Source organism: Pteropus medius, unplaced genomic scaffold (genome assembly GCF_902729225.1).
Source record: "Pteropus medius unplaced genomic scaffold, Ma_sr-lr_union100, whole genome shotgun sequence".
Taxonomy (NCBI): domain Eukaryota; kingdom Metazoa; phylum Chordata; class Mammalia; order Chiroptera; family Pteropodidae; genus Pteropus; species Pteropus medius.
This window is the reverse complement of record NW_024342471.1, coordinates 12,913,487-12,930,298: the sequence shown is the minus strand read 5'-3', so window position 1 is coordinate 12,930,298 and position 16,812 is coordinate 12,913,487. Positions and strand designations below refer to the sequence as shown.

The window sequence follows — 16,812 nt, the reverse complement described above, 5'->3', positions numbered from 1 at the left end:
TCATTCATGGGCTGGATTTCCCCCACTATTAGGTGAAGCTTGATCCTGGCTGCCTCCTCTTGGCTGGTGTCACAGGCGAATTTTGGGGCTACCTTGGGAGGTGAGCATAATGTCTTGTCCAAACTCTAGAAGGATTGGAGGGATGTTATACTTATTTTCTTTATCTTCTGATGGGCTATTTTACCAAAAGTTCTTTTCCTGGTTACAAAGTTTCCCTCTTGGTGGAGCAGAGAGCCTAGCATTCGCAGCATCCTAGGAATTTATAACGCCAGGTCCCCCGTGCTGGGCAGAATACGGTCTCCCAAGTACATTGTAATCCCTGAAACTGTGACTATGTTGTTACCTCACATGCAAAAGGGACTTTCCAGATGTTGACTACATTAAGGATCTTGAGATGAAAAGATTATCCTGGAGTATCAGGATTATGTAATTATGGAATCCTGCTAAAACGGAGGCACGGTCAAGGCCAGAGAAAGAGATAGAAGGACAGGGAGCAGAATCGTGAAATGCAACTGTTGGCTTAAAGATGGACAGGGCTGCGAGCCACAGAGTGTGGACAGCTGCTAGAAGCCAGAAGAGGCAAGGAGCAGATTCTAGCCTGGAGCCTCCAGAAGGAACACAGCTCTGCTGACACCTTGATTTTAGACCAGTTCTGACTTACAGAACTATAAGATACTATGTATTAAGTGGTTAAGTTGTTATAGTAGCAACAGGAATTTAACATAACCTGCCCCCCACCCCACCCTCAGCATTTGAAATAAGCCTTGTGGATTTTTCCTCACCTGGAGAATATATTCAACAGTATAAAGAAAAGAGGTGTCCTGGGGGCTGGGATTGGGCTGGCAGAGCTCTTCCAGGTATGTTCCGAAGAGAAAGGGTCAGAGCCAATGGACTTTGGGTATCTGGTCAGATAGCCCCGACGGAGTGCAGCTGGCCATCCCAGCCTGATGCCATTGAACGTTCACTTCTTCTGGCTCTGACTCGGGGGTGAAAGGCTACTCATGGGGAGAGGATGTTCTGGTCTGGCCAGTGAGAAAATGCTGGTACCAATTGCTCACTGCATATTCTCAAAGAGCTCTTTGGGTCTACGCCAGCCCTGTGTTCTGACGATAACAGCAAAAGTTTTTGGAGAATGTACTGTGTGCCAGCGCTTTGCATGGGTTAGCTCATGGTATTTGCACCAGGAGCTAGCTCTGCTTGACCCTGGGCTGTTGGTGTGGACTTCAGAGTGGCCAGTGAGTCCGGGATTTGGTCACTCAGTGGTGGCTGAGAGGTTCTCGGGGTGCTAGCATGAATGCCCCAGGCCAGGATCATAACCCCTTCCATCTCTACCTTTTCTGATTTCTGCAATTGATATTTCTATAAGCTGCCTCGAGTCCTTCTGGAACAATGTGGGGATATGTAAACAAATAGATAATTTAAAAATCTGACTGCAGACCAGCCACAGACTGACCCTCTAATCCTAACCTCATACTAAACTTGCTCTCTATGCCCCCTGACCTCTGACCCTGGCCCCATACTGGGTCCTAACCTTGGACAAACTGACTGGGTCCTAACCTTGGACAAACTTCTCTCAGTTTACAGGAATAACTCACTGAAGGTTCATATGTGCCAGACATCAGTCTAAGGGTTTTACATTCATTAATTGATTCTGTCTTCCCAATGACCCTAGGGGTAGGCATTAGTATAATTCCCATGTTAGAGCGAAAGACAATATATTCTGAAAGTATTGCTTCAGGCTTGGACTTTGTGTGTAATAGATCAAAATTGATCTATCAAATTCATTTATTCACTCAATCATTTATTCAACAAACATGTATAGTGCTCCTGTTTTCTGAGACAGAGTGCAGATGCTGGGGATACCAGAGACCAAGGCAGATAAGGGAGGGGCTTCAGCCCGCAGAGCTGATGGCAGTTTCATCTCCTCCCTGTTTGCTGCCACTCATTGGGGACACTGCCTCCAGGTGGGGTAGCAAGGTTTTGGGGGTGTGTGTGAATCTGACCCCTTAGTTTCAGGTCATGACCCTTTCCCAGAACCTCCAGGGGACAGAATACTCTGGGAGGTGTTGAGAAACAAAAGCGAAACTTCATCAAAAGCGTTTCCATGTTCTGAGTCTGGGGCGAGACGATGTCGACGCAGATTCTGAGAGCACCACGTGGGCTCTGCCATGGCTACGCCCACCTGGGCGCCAAGACCAGCAAATGCCCTTTACACTCGCCCCAGGCAGTGTAGGTGGGTCTGGAGTCAGGCTGTTTCAACTCAGCTGTCTGCAATCAAACTCAGCAGGTGTCAGCAACCGTTTGTGGAAAGAAAAGACGAACCTCACTTGGGCTCCGAGCCCAAATGGGCAGCTCAGCGGCTGTGTGGCCTGGGGCAAACTGCTTTCCTCTCTGAGTTTTCCCTTCGTCATTCATCGGAAAAGACCAGCGAGACCTACTAGGGTTGTTCATTCATTCAATCATTTCCGTCTTCTATTTTTAAAACTTTTTTTTTTAGTAAAACTTCTCTTTTTTTTTTTTAGATACAGAAAACCACACGAAACACATGGATGTTTTAATGAGTTATCTTAAGACACACATCTTTGTAACCACTACCCAAATTAATAAAATAGAACTTCTCAAGTACTCATCTCCTCAATTCCCTCCAGGTGCCTTGTTACAATGTGTGCCCTCTCACTGCAATGAACTAGTAGCCTGACTTCGTCATGGTTTTCCTGCAACACATTGTTTTATTACCCGTGTATCTCTAGATACTATAAGTTTAGACTTGCCCATTAAAAAAATATACATCTTTAAAGTCCCTTTTAATCAATAGGTCCCCCTCTACCATTTCTTTTCCTTACGAGCTATTTGTTGAAGGACCCAGCTGTTTGTAGAGTTTCCCACAGTCTGCATTTGCTGACTTCATCCTCAACATGCAAGTCAAGGTTGTTCCTCTGTTCTCTACGCTTCCTGCAAGTTGGCAGCTGGGACCAGAGGCTCGATCAGACATAGAGTCTCTCCCTCTGGCTCGATTCTCAGGCTTATGTTCTTTCATCTGGTGGCACTTAATGTCAGGAGTGGTTGGTGATCATTATCGGTTAGTCCATTAATTGATCGGGAGTTACGAGTAGCAACATGCTCAACCTCTTCTTTCTTTTTCAGTTACCAGTTGGAAAGAGACTTTTATAAAGAGATGCATCCCCTCATTTACTCTTTGTTACTCAGTGGTACAGTTCACATAGGAAGGAGGATTCATGGCTGATTTTTCCCCTCCATTCACCAATTTTCAAGAGAATAAATTGGTTCTCTATCACCTTCCAAAGGAGACCAGTGCATTTCTTTTCAATATCATTATCAACTCTAGTATCTAAACATATTTGAGGGGTTACAATCAGTTACAAGTGTGGTTCTTTTTGAAGGTCAAATTGTCCCATTGTCTCATGTCATGAGAGCCTCTTCATGTTGGCTTGAGTCCTTTCGATTTAAACCTAGTGGTTTCTGAGAGCAGTCTTGCTCTCTGAATAATGAGATGTACCAGATTCATCTTGTACATTTTCTGCTCCAGACCTAGAATCAGCTTTTCTCCATGAGATTTTTGTTTTCCTTTTTTTTTTAAAGTGAGAAATGGTATTTTGTGATCACCATCTAGGCGCTAGGGATGTTATTCCATTGCACCTTTTTGGTTATAAAGAAACATTTTATCATACATCCCTCGCCCCAGCCAGAAACCAAGAAGACAGCACCCTATGTCCATACTGATAATTTTAATTCACAGTTAGGATTTTTATTTAATCTCTTTTGTATTGTATCTCTCCTTCAAGGAAATAGGGGATCATAGAATTAGAACATCTCAAAAACACTTGTTAGCTTTATCCCACATCACACACATAAGACATGTAATAGTCTCAAAATGACGACAGTAATACCACCACCAATCGAATTACTGGGAACAGTTAAAAACATTTTTTCCTGACATAGGCTCTTCCCATTTTCCATACTTTATTAATGGTCTTGTAACTACAGGTAGCTGTTAGGTGCTATACTATCTCCTTTCCACCCCCATTTGCAGAAGTTGTTAACAGTAAGTGTATTTAATGTTCACTACCAGTCCTTTTTTTTTTTTTTTAGTCTTTCTAGTTGTTTTGGTTGTCTGATACTTGTTCTCTAGAAGATTCTTCAGGAAAGGCGCATCAGAACAATATTCCCTGAGTTCTTTCCTGTTAATAATAATTTGTCTAAGCCTATTATGCTTAAAAGTCCATTTTGCTAGACATAAAATTATTAACTTACATTTTCCTTTCTTGAATAGCTCACATATGTCACTTTATTTTCTTCTAGCATAAAGCATACCTCTCGAAAAACCTGACAATAATCTAATTTATGTTTTCTTATGCCAGTTGTTCTTGTTATTACTTGCCTAGATGACTAAAGGATTTTTTTCTATTTCTTTGAAGTCCAGTAATTGTAGTAGAATGTCTTAATTATTTCTGATTATTCTTTGCTGATATTTTCAGGTATGTAGTATAAACTTTCAATATGTAATTTCAATTTTAAAAAATTTTGGCAAGTTTTTTTGAATTAAAGTTTTTAGTATTTGTCGTATTCTCTTGCTTTGGTTTTTCCGCAGGGACTCATTATTTGTATGTTGGAACTTCTTTGCCTAATTCCAATATTTTTCACTTTCTCTAGAATATCAAAAATTCTTTCTTCATTTCTTGTTGATTTACAATATTTCCCCCCTTTTCGCCTTTGTCTCTTAAGGCATTACTTAAGGTTGGGTTAATTTGCTCTATGTTCCTTCTGTTTCAGCCTTCATTTCTAAAATGATTTTTTCTTGTCTTTCTTTCCTGAGTGTTGTCATCTTATATATATATATATAAGATTTTCTAATTCTGATTTATGTTGTTTTTTTCACATCTTGCCTAATTAAAGAACGTCTTTTAGGTCATTTTGCAGCACGAGAGTTTGGTTTTGATCTGTTCTGAAGAAACGTGTTACTGGCATGATATTATTCTTCGTAGGGATGCTATTTTGACCCTAATTCTCCTTTGGCTGAAATTAATTTTCTGTGGCATTTGACCCGAACACTTCTCGGTTGCTCATTTTCCTGTGAAGTTAGTGTTCCTAAACTCGAAGGTGACATTCAGGAAGGCATTTTTCTAACCTCGCAAGCTCCTCGTCCCCTTGTTCTCATGTGGTTTACACAGATGGTGGTGGCCTGGGTTCTGAAGTTTCCAGCTTAATCTCCTTCTGCCACTTTCATCTGGATCTGTCCTTTCCTTCCTCTCGATTGTCTTGAAAGAGCCTCTTCCATTTCGATCAGGCTCCAAGCAGTTTCTCCTCAGCAGGGGACCCTGTCCTGAAAAGGAACCCCAGCTGGCCAGTATGGAGAGTTTGCCAGGCTGGGGGTTGGTGTGCTCCAGACCCTCAGCCCTTCCTGAGGGCTCCTGACCTCACCTGCTATGAGACTAGACAAGACCCCTCCTGGTTTCAGTGGCTCTTCTCAAACTGTCCCTCTATGTTTTCCAGTGAACACCTACCTCCTGGCTATTTTGGAGTTTTCTTCTCAGGTCCATCAGACACCTCCTTGCTTCCCTCTGCTGGCCTACGGATGGGGCTTCAAAGGCCAGAGCCAAGCTGGGAACAGCCTCTCAGGGGAGATCCTAGGGCATCTGATAACATGCAGGTGGCTACTGGGGTTTGTGCTCCCCCACTCATTTTGGTATTCATGGGGATACCTATGTTGCCTAATTTTGAAGCGAATGTTGTCTGTGGGTTTTGCTTTTGTTAATTTTCCCTGTTTATTTTTATGTGGGAATTGGGAGAGATTAAAAAAATGATGCATTGCTGTTATATCTCCAGCCAGTTCACTATTTTTGATGTCAGGTCCCATACTGGGCCACAGGGAAGATGAGATGAAATATCAAATGTCTGTAAAAAGGTGCCTGGCCATCTTAAGCATCCTGTAAACTAGCTGCTCCTCCTTTCTGCTGCCCTGCAACCCAGCCTAACCTTCTCATTCAACTCGTGCAGGTTTGACCTCTGGTCCTTGTGTCTGACTCAGAGGATAGAGCATGAAGTAGGGCAGGCCCCCAAACTGGCTTTCCTGAGCCTGAGTGACGCTTGGCCTTTATGCCCTTGCCTTGCCCTTCCTGAGGATTTTTGACCTCACCTATTATGGAACTGGGGCCCCTCTGGGCATTTCTTCCTAGAGCGAAATTTGGAGAAGAGAAGGGAAAGACCTCTTCCACACCTGACCTTCCCGCCACCCTGCACCCCCATGAAAGGGGTGGTCCAGGCGGCTGAGAAGCCGGCTGTGAGCCTGCTGCGCCATCTGCTGCCCGTTTGTTTAATTGCAGAGAGGAGTGGCGTTAAGTTTAGTGGTGGGAGCACCGTGCCCATTCTCCTCTCCTCCAAACCAATGAGGTGGGTTAATCATTTCTCCACCTAGCTGAAAAAGATATGTTTATGTTAAAACAGTGACAATAAAGGGAAATAGAAAGTTTTCCCACATGCTCCCACTGCTTAAAGAAGCATGACTTTAACAAACAAGTGAAGGTGTATATTTACTCTAAGGGGGCTGGGTGGGTGTGTCCTGCCCTTCCAGTTCCTGAAAGGGGTCCAGAGACCCCGGGTATTTACACTGGCAACAAGGGGAGAAGGAGCTCAGTTTCTGTAGGCTTAAAGGCTTGAACTCCCTACGCGCTACTATGTACTAGGCACTGTGCTCAACGTAAGGGTTGCAAGGATGAACATGGACCCTTTTATGGGGCTTACAGGTTAGGAGGGTAGCAGGATGTTAAAAGGTCACACGTCATGGGATTGTAATCACTATGCATGCAATGAAGGAGGTGTGAGTGTGGAGCTGGGAACCTGCCAGACCTCCAGCTTCAGACCTCACACCTTTGGCTTCAGGCAGGCTTTCCAGGTCATGGCTTGTTCTTGCTCACCTTCCCATATAGGCTGGTCTACCCTGACCAGGGAGTGGGGTGCCAAGGGCTGGAAGCCAGGCCAGAGAGAGCATCCTGGGGCCATCACATGGATCTGTGCTGGTCCAGAGATCTGGGCTCTCACAGTCTCTGTGCTGATGCATAGGATGTAGGGGTCTAAGGCTGGTGAGGTCAAGACTGCCTGGAATGGTGGGCAGAGAAGAAGGCAGGGCTTCTGAAATGTGGCCACAGACCACTGAAAACCCCTGGGCCTCCATCTACCTTCCCAAGCCAGGCAGGGGCCAAAGCCATGGCTCCAAAGAGTGGATGGAGCTAAGCCACCAGGTGAAGGGACAGAGCTGGGACAGGAAGCAGGACTACTTTATTGGGTTCTGGAAATCCCCTCTGTCATGCACACTGGCCTGAGTCACCTCATGTGACCTTCTGGATTTTCAGGGCTTTCTGGTAGCTCCACCCTATGCCTCCAGCATGATGGAAAAAACAAGTTCCTTTGGAAACAGAAGGTTTTTTGTGTCTCAGCTGACTGCAGTATCTTATCTAGATGGAGGTTTTTTTTGGGGGGGGGCAGGAAGCCCCAGAAGGAATCACAAGCTAAAACAAACAGAGGAACCACAAACAGGGATCTGGATGCAGATCTGAGAGTCCTAGAGGACCCCCAAGCCAGGGAAAGACCAGGGCCAGAGCCAGTACTCTGCTGCTATCTAGTGGCAGAATTTGGAACTGCTGCTGGACCAGATGTCCGGTCTCTTGCGGTGTGACTTTAGAAGTTCAGCCCTGCTTAGCTCAGCTCAGCTCAGCTCAGCAGAGTGGACTATAGATGAACATAGTAGAGAAGGTGGTAAGATCTGGCCATAGAGTCAGTTTCACCCTCCACTATCCCAGGCTTCACCACGGTTCTGAAAATCAGGGACAGTTCCAGGAAAGGGAAACCAGGCAGTCACCGCTCACCTGACATACACACACACACAAAGAGAGACCACCATGGGCCTCAGGGCCTATGTCACTGGTATTTCTCTCAGACCAGACCCTCTAGTTGTCTTGAATATGGAGTTTACACACGCACCTGGAACCAGGTGTGGGGCCACAATGCATGATGGGGATCGATAGACTGCATGGTGCTGGATAACTCAGGTTTTCCCATGTAGGTCCTCCCAGAATGGGCAACGTGCAAACTGGTCCAATGTGCAAACACTTGACTAGAAACGTAAGCCCCTCCTCCTAGGTGCCATCTATCTCTGGGTATTGTACATGCTGGTCGCATAGTGTAACTACCGGGGTGCCACCTGCCCTGAGACTAGCTAGCTGAAGGCCACAGAGCACTCTGCTGAAATCCTGAAATCAGGCTCGCAAAAGGTTGTCGTGCTTATAAAACAAGTAATTAAAAACAACAACAACACATCACTTAAAACCCTTAAGTATGTCTCCTAAGAAGTTGTCTGTCTTGGAAAAATAATAAAAGAAAAGGGAAGAAAGAACAAGGTCAACAGAAACGTGGGAAACATTTTGGCAAGTGGGCTTTAGAAACTTAACTTGGCGTCAGCCAGGGTAAACAAACTAGTAAATTTGTTTTTGTATACACTTTTTATTAATAGAAACTTATTTCCTCCCTACCTCCCACCCAAATGATGTTAAAAGCTATTCAAAAGAATATGGCCACATCCATGGGAACTAGAACATACTCACACGTTGAGATGCATGGTTGTGGGCTGCAGCACTGCTTGTACAAGTAAAAATTTAGATAAAACCCATGTCATCAGCAGGGGCATGAAAAAATAAATTTCAATGCATATGGGAGATGTCAGTGGTATGACGGCCTCCTTAGTTAGAACGAACGGTTCTAGGTGTTGACGTGCAGAGATCTGAGGAATAATACGGAGCCGGAAAACAAGTTGCAAAAGCCTACATTCCATTTATTATTTATGGATTTATATATTTGTAACAAAACGTGTGAAAACATGGATGGCAGACACACTACTTTCATTTGCTAAGAAATCGATGAGTGCCCGGGTAAGGTCTGGTCATCTTTCAGACCTCAACTCAATAGATCACTTTCCCAGGGAAGGCTTCCCTGACCCCCAGGCCAGGTAGACACCCTGATATCCTGTCTCGGAAGCCACACTTTTCTTTCATGTCTCTTATCGGTCTTGTATATTTATTTGTGTGATTATTTGATTAATGTCCATTTTCCCCACAAGATCCACTTGGGCAGGGACTCTGGGTACCTTCTTTACCATGCCGTCCCCAGTGCCTTGTCTAGTGCCTAAGGCAGAGTGGGCACCTACTAAATGAACTGTAAGCTCCATAAGAATGGGAGATGCGGTGTCTATTTTCTTTCTCACTAAATCCCCCGAGGCTTAGAGATTAGGAGGGAAGACTGTGGTGTCAGAGTTCAAATCCTGGCTCTGCCACTAGCTGTGTGACCTTAGGCGAGTAACTTTGCGTCTCTGAGCCTCGGTATCCTGATCTGTACAAAGGATAATGATATTTTCCTTCTTTAGAGTGTTGTTAGAATTTAACGATATAATCTATAAAAACAACCCATGAAAGCGCTTGGTATTAAGACCTCCATTGATATTTGCTGAATGTCTAAAGGTATGTAAATGTTGATTCACTATATTGTACACCTGAAACTAATATAATATTGTATACCAACTATACTTAAATACAAAAAAAAAAATCCTGAACAAACAAGAATGTGAATAAATAAGTATGTAAATAAATGAACGCCCTGCTTGTGAGAAGCACCGGTACCCCCGCCCCGCCTCCCCGCCCGCCGCCCCCGGAGGCCAATTGGGCCATCTTCCTCATTGCCACCAGGTGGCGCTATGATCATTCGCAAAGGCGATACTTAAGCCCGTCAGCTCGCTCAAAGCTTCTGTAATTTCCAGCCTCCCTTCCAGCGGTAATCCTGACTGTAGGTCTCCAGGTGGCCATTTGGCCTTTGCACTAAACTCTCAGGGATGGGGAGCTCACTGTTCTCAGGCTGGAGACCCTTGCAGGGCTGGTCTGAGGGGCCCCATTCTCTGAATGGGGGCAGCCGGACACCAGGGGAGCTGGGATGGAAAGTAGTGGGCAAACCAGGGTTGGTGTAGAGTAAGGCAAGTGTAGTGCCCAGGGTGCAAAGTTTAAGGAGGTGCTCACCCTCGGTGTGGAGTCTGAGGGGCCAGGCTGTGGGCCAGTCCAAAGCTTTAGTGCTTCCTGCTGCCCTCTGACCCACAAGATGTAAAGCACTCACCAGGCGCCCGGCTGTACAGTGGCAACTCACTAGTTCTTCTGAAGAACTCCAGCTGGTAAGAACTATTAGGATAATCATTCTCAGATAAGAAAATTGACACAGAGACAAATTAAGAATTTTTTTTTATGTAAAAGAGGGCAAAGCCGGGTTCTGAACCCTGGCAGTTTGGCTCTGGATGCCACCTTTGACCATTACCCTGCGCTGCTGTGATAATGCGTCATCCTCGCCTCCCCCTAGCAAGCCCCGCTCCCGTCCAACACTTATTTACTCATCGGTTGTTCTGTTCCAAGCCCTGTGCCGGTGGGGGACCAGGCCAGAGTGTGACCAGGGCTTGCAGAGTTTATAGTCCCTCAGGTGAGGGCCATGCTCTGCCATATCCTTATCCCGTGACCTTGGACAAATCACTTAACTTCTTGGTGCCTCAGTGTCTTCATTAGAAAATATATATGATACTCCTGGCCTCGTTGAGTTGGGGGAGGATCAACGACTCAGACCCGGGGGAGCTGGGGCCGGGCACACAGGAGGGATTTGGGAAGTGTCACCTAGAATTCTTATCGGTGTCATAGTGGAGACGTGTCTTCCAACCCACCCGGCCACCATCTCTGGGTGCCTAGCGGCCAAGTGGAGGAATGGAAGAGGAAGCAAGTCAGAGTCTGACACTTCTGGCCCTGACTTTTGGCTTTGGCACTGTGACTGTTCCAGATGCAGGATTTTGGACAAGCTGCTTGGTTTGAGTTTTTCCTCTGGAAAACAGGAATGACTAATACCAACCTTGTGGTGTCCTTGTGGCTGCTCGATGAAGTAACAAGGTTGAGAGCTTGGCACATGATAGGGGCCTTTGTAAAATTTCATTTCCTGTCCTCAAGAGGCATCGGACGACCTCAAAAACCCAGGGCTCAGCACATCTGGAATTCGGGCGTCTCCCCTTCTCTGAGGAGGACATGGACCTGACAGGCTGTGGGATTCTTTTTTTTTCTTTTTTTTTAATGCTTCCTTTCTTTGCTCCTGTCTGAATTTTGTTTTTTGGGAAAGTGGGGGATGCATTTCACAGCCACCTGTGCATGGGGCTTTATGTTGGATGTCCCGGTGCCCAGCAGAGGGCGATATCCTGTTCTCTTGTCATCCAGGACAGTTGCAGGGTCAGTTGGTGGATGCGGGGTCTGGGGCCCTCTTTCTGCACCTGAGGCCTCTGGGAAACCAGATGGCAGGTGGGAGCTGAGGGCTGAGGGGCGGCTAAGGGCTGGGCAGCCCTGTTTGGTCCAGCCTCCTCCTCCAAGGTGTCCTGGTCCCCTCCCTCCTCTCCAACGCGGCTCCTGGTGCCTCTGTTGTCCGGCCCTGAAACCAAAAGAGGGGGCATAGCTGTGGCCCTGTCCTGGGGGTGCTGGGACTGGGGGTGGCAGTGCCCAGGGACCAGAGGGAGGGCCGCTGAGTACTGAGAAGCGGCTGCTCCGGGATCTGGCCTAGCAGGGGCATCACCCTCTCCCCCTTCCGCTATTCCCCGCAGGGTCGTGGTGCTGGGAGCCTCGTAGGAGGGTCACCCAACACATTCCTACTGGATAGGCACTTCCACGCACACTGTCACACTGCCTGTCCATTTCAGAGATGGGGACCCTGAGCCTCAGCAGCAGGACTAGATGCGACTCACCCAAGGTCCTGAGGCAAAGAAGTCTCTCGGAGGATTCTCACCCAGCTCTGCCTGCCCATCCTCTGCCCGCTCCCTTCCCCCGACCCTCTAGCACTTACTTTTAATGGCCCTTTGATTGTGTGCCTCTTCTGGAGAAAAGACTAATAATCATTATTAACGAATTTGGGCTGTCCCGGTGTAGATGCACCAGTAGGCCTGGCCAGTGCGTAGCTGGACAATGAGCAAGGAGCAGGCAGGGGACATCTCCCTCTGGGTCACGGAGAGTTCTATGACACAACCTCTTGTTAGCCATTCGTATCTCTTTCCAGTTAAACCAGACACTTGGCTGGAAGGGGTGCTGGAGTCTCACTGTCCCCCTGTCGGCAAGGCCTGTGGTCCTTACCCTGGAAACGGGGTAGCTCAAGAGGTGCCAGCCTGACAGCAGAGCCCGTGAAACTGCCCCTCACTTCCAGCCTCCCCCCCACTCCCGGGCCTGGGTGGGCGGGGGATACTGACAGCAGGACCCACCACTCACTCACTCCACATTCTGTGCTGTTTTCTTGGCAGCAAGAGATCTTAGGAAGGCTCCAATGCCGGTTTTAGATTTGTTTCCCAAAATTGGAAGGAGAGAAATAATCCTCATGGGGAAACAAAACAAAACAAAAAACAGAAAAACCCAACAAACAGAAACCCAACAAAACCACTCCTCAGATCTTTCGGTCCTGGACCTCCTTCTAGCTCTGTGTCGACTTCCTGGCTCACGATCATGTTTGGCACCAGCTCCCACGCTACTCCTGGGACCTTGAACCAACCCCCAGAGCTCTCTGAGCCTCAGTTTCCTCAGCCATCTCAAGTGAGGATTATTTTATACACCCGGGTTTGGGAGGTGAGTGAATGAGATGGGGGAGATGGATGCGTTTCGCTAATGAGGCCTTATGATGATAATTTTATCATAGGCAGGAGACAGACACACTCAGTCACACGCCCCCAAATCACTAATGGGGCCTCCCTCTGAAGGTGCTCCTTGCTTCTCCAGACGGTGTGATTACTCAGTAGGCTCTGTGTAATTATTTAATCAAGCCCCGACCATGTCCTCAGCGTGGAGCTGGGCGGCTGACCAGCCTTGTCCTCCCTCCTCCCCCGGGAGGCATAATCAGTTAGAGCCGGGAGAGGGGGTGCCAACCCCCAACTCTGCTTCTCTTTGTGTAACAGCTGGGCTGTGGAGGAGGGGCTGGTGGAGGGAGAAGCCTGGGTCACCTTGGGGTCCCCAGGGCGGAGGACAGGACAGGGAGGGTTTGTGCAGACCTGTTCCTGCAGCCCCCTACTTTGCCTTGTGGACACAGAGGGCCAGAGAGGAAAAGGCAGCACGGAGGTCCTACAGCACCTCAGTCCAGATCTGGCTTCTGGGGTCCTCCGCCTTCGTTCCTTCCTCTCTTCCTTCCTTTCTTCCTTCCTTTCTTCCTTCCTTTCCTCGCTCCCTCCCTCCCTCCTCCTTCCTTCTTCCATTTCTTTTCTCTTCCCACTCTCTTATTATATAGGTAATGGACAAACGCAGACAGTCTCACTGGCAAACATGCAGATAACACACATAAGGCCACGATCTCCCTTGATCCTCCTCTCCCCGCCCCCTCCCCCAGGTGAGCCCCGCCCCTTAGCTCACACCTTTTCTCTGCGCCCTCATAAACTCCCCTGAGCTCCTATAGGAATACTGCTTTCGGTGTTTGCGTTCGTTCACATAAACATCCCTGATGCTGCCTGGACCACCGGTTCTGGCTTGGACAGTGGGAGTGACCTTACCCTGCAGGGGACAGTGTCTGAGACGAGACACATTTCATCATCACGACTGATGGGGAGGCCATTGCCGGCATCCAGTGGGTGGAGGCCGGGGGTGCTGCTAACCATTCCTCAGTGCCCAGGACAAGACAGCCTCGGCCGACAAGAATTATCGGTGGACAGTGCTGGGGTTGAGGAACCCTGGTCTAGAATGTTCCTCAACTTGCTGTTTGTTTTTTTTCTCTTTCTTTCTTTCTTTTTTTCTTTCTTTCTTTTTTTTTAAAAAAGAAAACAATGTATCTTGGAAATCTTGGCCGATTAGGAAGTATCTTTCCCTCATTCCTTTACTTCAGCATAGTCTGACTGCATCATCACAGTCCGCATATCTAATTCTCTCTTGATAGATTCCGGATTGCTTCCAATTTCTTGAATGAACAGAAGCGGCGCTGGGGTGATGCCCTTGATCCCAGGGCAGGTGCAGGAGCCCCACGGTCCCTCCTCGGATGCCTGGGAGGGGGAGCACCACACCAACGGGGCAGTCATTGGCCCAGTGATTTACTGGTGTGTCCGTGTGCCAGTCGCTATTTTAAGCACGACATGCCCTTATTTTCAATTTTAATAGATACTGCATCATGCTCTTCCGCAAAGGCTGTGCCAACTTACCTTCTGACTTTTTCTATCACAAATCCGAGGTTTCAGGAAAGACGATTTAAAACAAGTTTGAAATGATAGCTGTAATGTCCCCAAGAAGACTAAAGGGAATCCAACCTTCACCAGGCTCAGTCATGATAGCCTTGCCATGGACCCCGTTGCATAGCTGGTGAGGGACAGCCTTGTCCACGCCTGCCCTGCATGGCACCTGGGGGAAGGACACGGGCAGATGCCCCCTCCCCCCATTTTACACATAAGGCTTGGCGAGGTAGAGCGGCTTGCCCACCAGCTCTGGGAAGGTCATGTCCTCCCAGAGCCCCCAGTCGGATGCCCACAGGGCCCAGAGAGGGACAGCAGGTGGAGAACAGGTACGCAGAGGGAGGCTGGCCATGGTGATGGACCCTGGGGATTCTCGAAGTTCTTGTCAGCTGAATACCCTACCACATGCCTTACCACCTGGGGCTGAGGTGGCCAGACGTTACAGGACACCCATGCCGCATTTGGAACATTGTTATACTAAAACATTAATCCTTATCTTTCTGAGATTCACACTTAACTGGGTGCCCCCTGTTTTACTGCAACCTTAAGGCAGGGAGGAAGGGGAAGGCAGCTCTCTGGCAGGCTTCCCGAGAGCCTGGGGTCTCTGATTTGGGCTGTTGGCTTCTCATCTTCCCTCTCTCCAAACCATCCACACCCTCCTGATCTTGCCTTAATGTCCCCTTTCAAGCTAAGAACCGAGGTTGAGGGTCGGGGGCGGGGAAGCTGGGGGTGGGGCAGCTGGGGGAAGCAGAGCTGCGCACTGCATTGTCTTTCTTCTCCAGGGACAAGGGGAGGAAGAAGTAGACGTCTGCCCAGCCCCTGCGTTTCTCCCCTCTCGCTTTCTCCCCCTTCTCTGGGAGCCTGAACACACACATTCAAGAGCGTTGTCTTGCTTGTGTGTGAGTGGCTAAGGTCTGGAGATGAGGGTGGTGGGCATGTCCAAGGCGGCACTGATGACCACATGGACCGACCCCCTCCCACACCGCCCCTCCCACTGTTGTCCATACTTGGAGCCAGCAGCCACTGCAAGTGTAATTAGTTAATAAATCACCTCGAGTGATAAATAGAATGATAGATGCGGGTTTCACTTGATCACTTTTTTATTAAGGAGAAATAAATCAGCACCACATTGTTGCTATAAACCTTTCAAGACGGTCAGATCCTGGCTGGGAGAAGCGGATTAACGTGGCCACATGTAGGGACTATTTGTAGCTGATCACAGAGATCAATCAATCCCCGTCATTTCTCCCTTTTGGCGGAGATGGCAGAAGCCAGGTGCTGTTCCGTCATCCGCGGCTCCCCTGGCTTCTTGCTGTGTGGGTGATGGGGGGACGGTGTGGGTGCCTCGGTGCCAGAGAGCCCAGATTCGAATCCCAGCTGTGCCTCTAACCAGCTGTGTGGGCCTGGGGAGCTGTCGCTGTCTCTGAGCCTCCTCCCTTACAGGAGGTGGACAGCGGCATCTTCCGTAGATAGTTATACTGGGCATCGATAGAACAGTGGGTGCCAAACTGCTCCGTCTTAGGACCCCTTCCCACGCCTAAGTATTATTGAGGACCTCGAAGAGCTTTTGTTTATATGGGCTCTATCTGCCAATATTTACCATATTAGAAATTAAAGTAAAAACATATTAATTCATGTAAAATAATAACAATAAACCTAATACATGTCAATGTAAAGCAAACATTTTTAACAGAAAGTACCCGTGTTTTCCAAAATAAGAAAAATGTGAGGTGAGTGGCATTGTTTTACATTTTTCTAAATGTTTTACATTTCTGGCTTAATGGGAGACTGCTGGGTTCTCATCTCTGCCTCTGCGATCGATCCGTTGTGGTAAGTTGTTTTGGTTCAAATGTCTATAGGGAGTCTGGCCTCGCTCAAACGTGCAATTGGAAAAAGGAGGAGCATTTTAATAGCCTTTTCAGGTAATTGTGGCCTCTGGAAAATCCCTCTGTATACTCTTAAGAGAGTAAAAGGGCAAATAACTTCTTGGTATGATTACAAAAACAGTTTTGACTCTGTGGACCCCTAGGGGGTCCCCAAACCACACTCTGAGAACCGCTAGAGTGAAGACTGGAGAACGAGAAGGAGTTGGATGCAGGGGAGGGAGTCCCACCCTCGGTCTCATATCGTGCCGGCTTCTGGAGACTCAGCCTTTCCCTGAAGCCCACATGTCCTTCGACATATCCTCCAGGGAAGTGGTGCCAGACAGCTTCCCTGTGACCCCTCCCCAGCAGCCTTGTGCACCGTCTCCACCCTGCTCCGGCCCCGGGTGGCCGAGCTGTAAGGCTGCATTACGGGCTTCATTGCCTTCTGCCTTCATTGCCCTCAACCAATGGGAGGTTCTGGCTGGAGCCCGGAGGAAAGGGAAGCTGGGGGCATTGATTTCTCCAACCTCCTCCCTGCCAGGTGGGTGACAGGAGCCGCAGCTGCGGTCCGTGCCCCTTCTCCCCCTGTGTCCCCGTACCTGCTCCCTTCTCTTCCTGTCCCTCAGGCCTCAGCGTAGTATGGGCTCCTCGCTGTGGCTGTCCCTGGGATACAGCACCACTGGCTGGTTTCCC

At 48.2% G+C, this 16,812-nt stretch overlaps 1 long non-coding RNA gene across 1 annotated transcript in view; it reads left to right on the top strand.

The window, feature by feature from the left end:
• Window positions 1–15,357, top strand: part of LOC120603667 (uncharacterized) — a 30,663-nt gene extending 15,306 nt beyond the window's left edge. The window contains exons 2-3 of the long non-coding RNA XR_005653074.1: window positions 12,530–12,677; window positions 15,037–15,357. This is a non-coding gene — a long non-coding RNA (uncharacterized LOC120603667). The remainder of the gene's footprint in view (window positions 1–12,529; window positions 12,678–15,036) is intronic.
• Window positions 15,358–16,812: the final 1,455 nt, after the last annotated feature.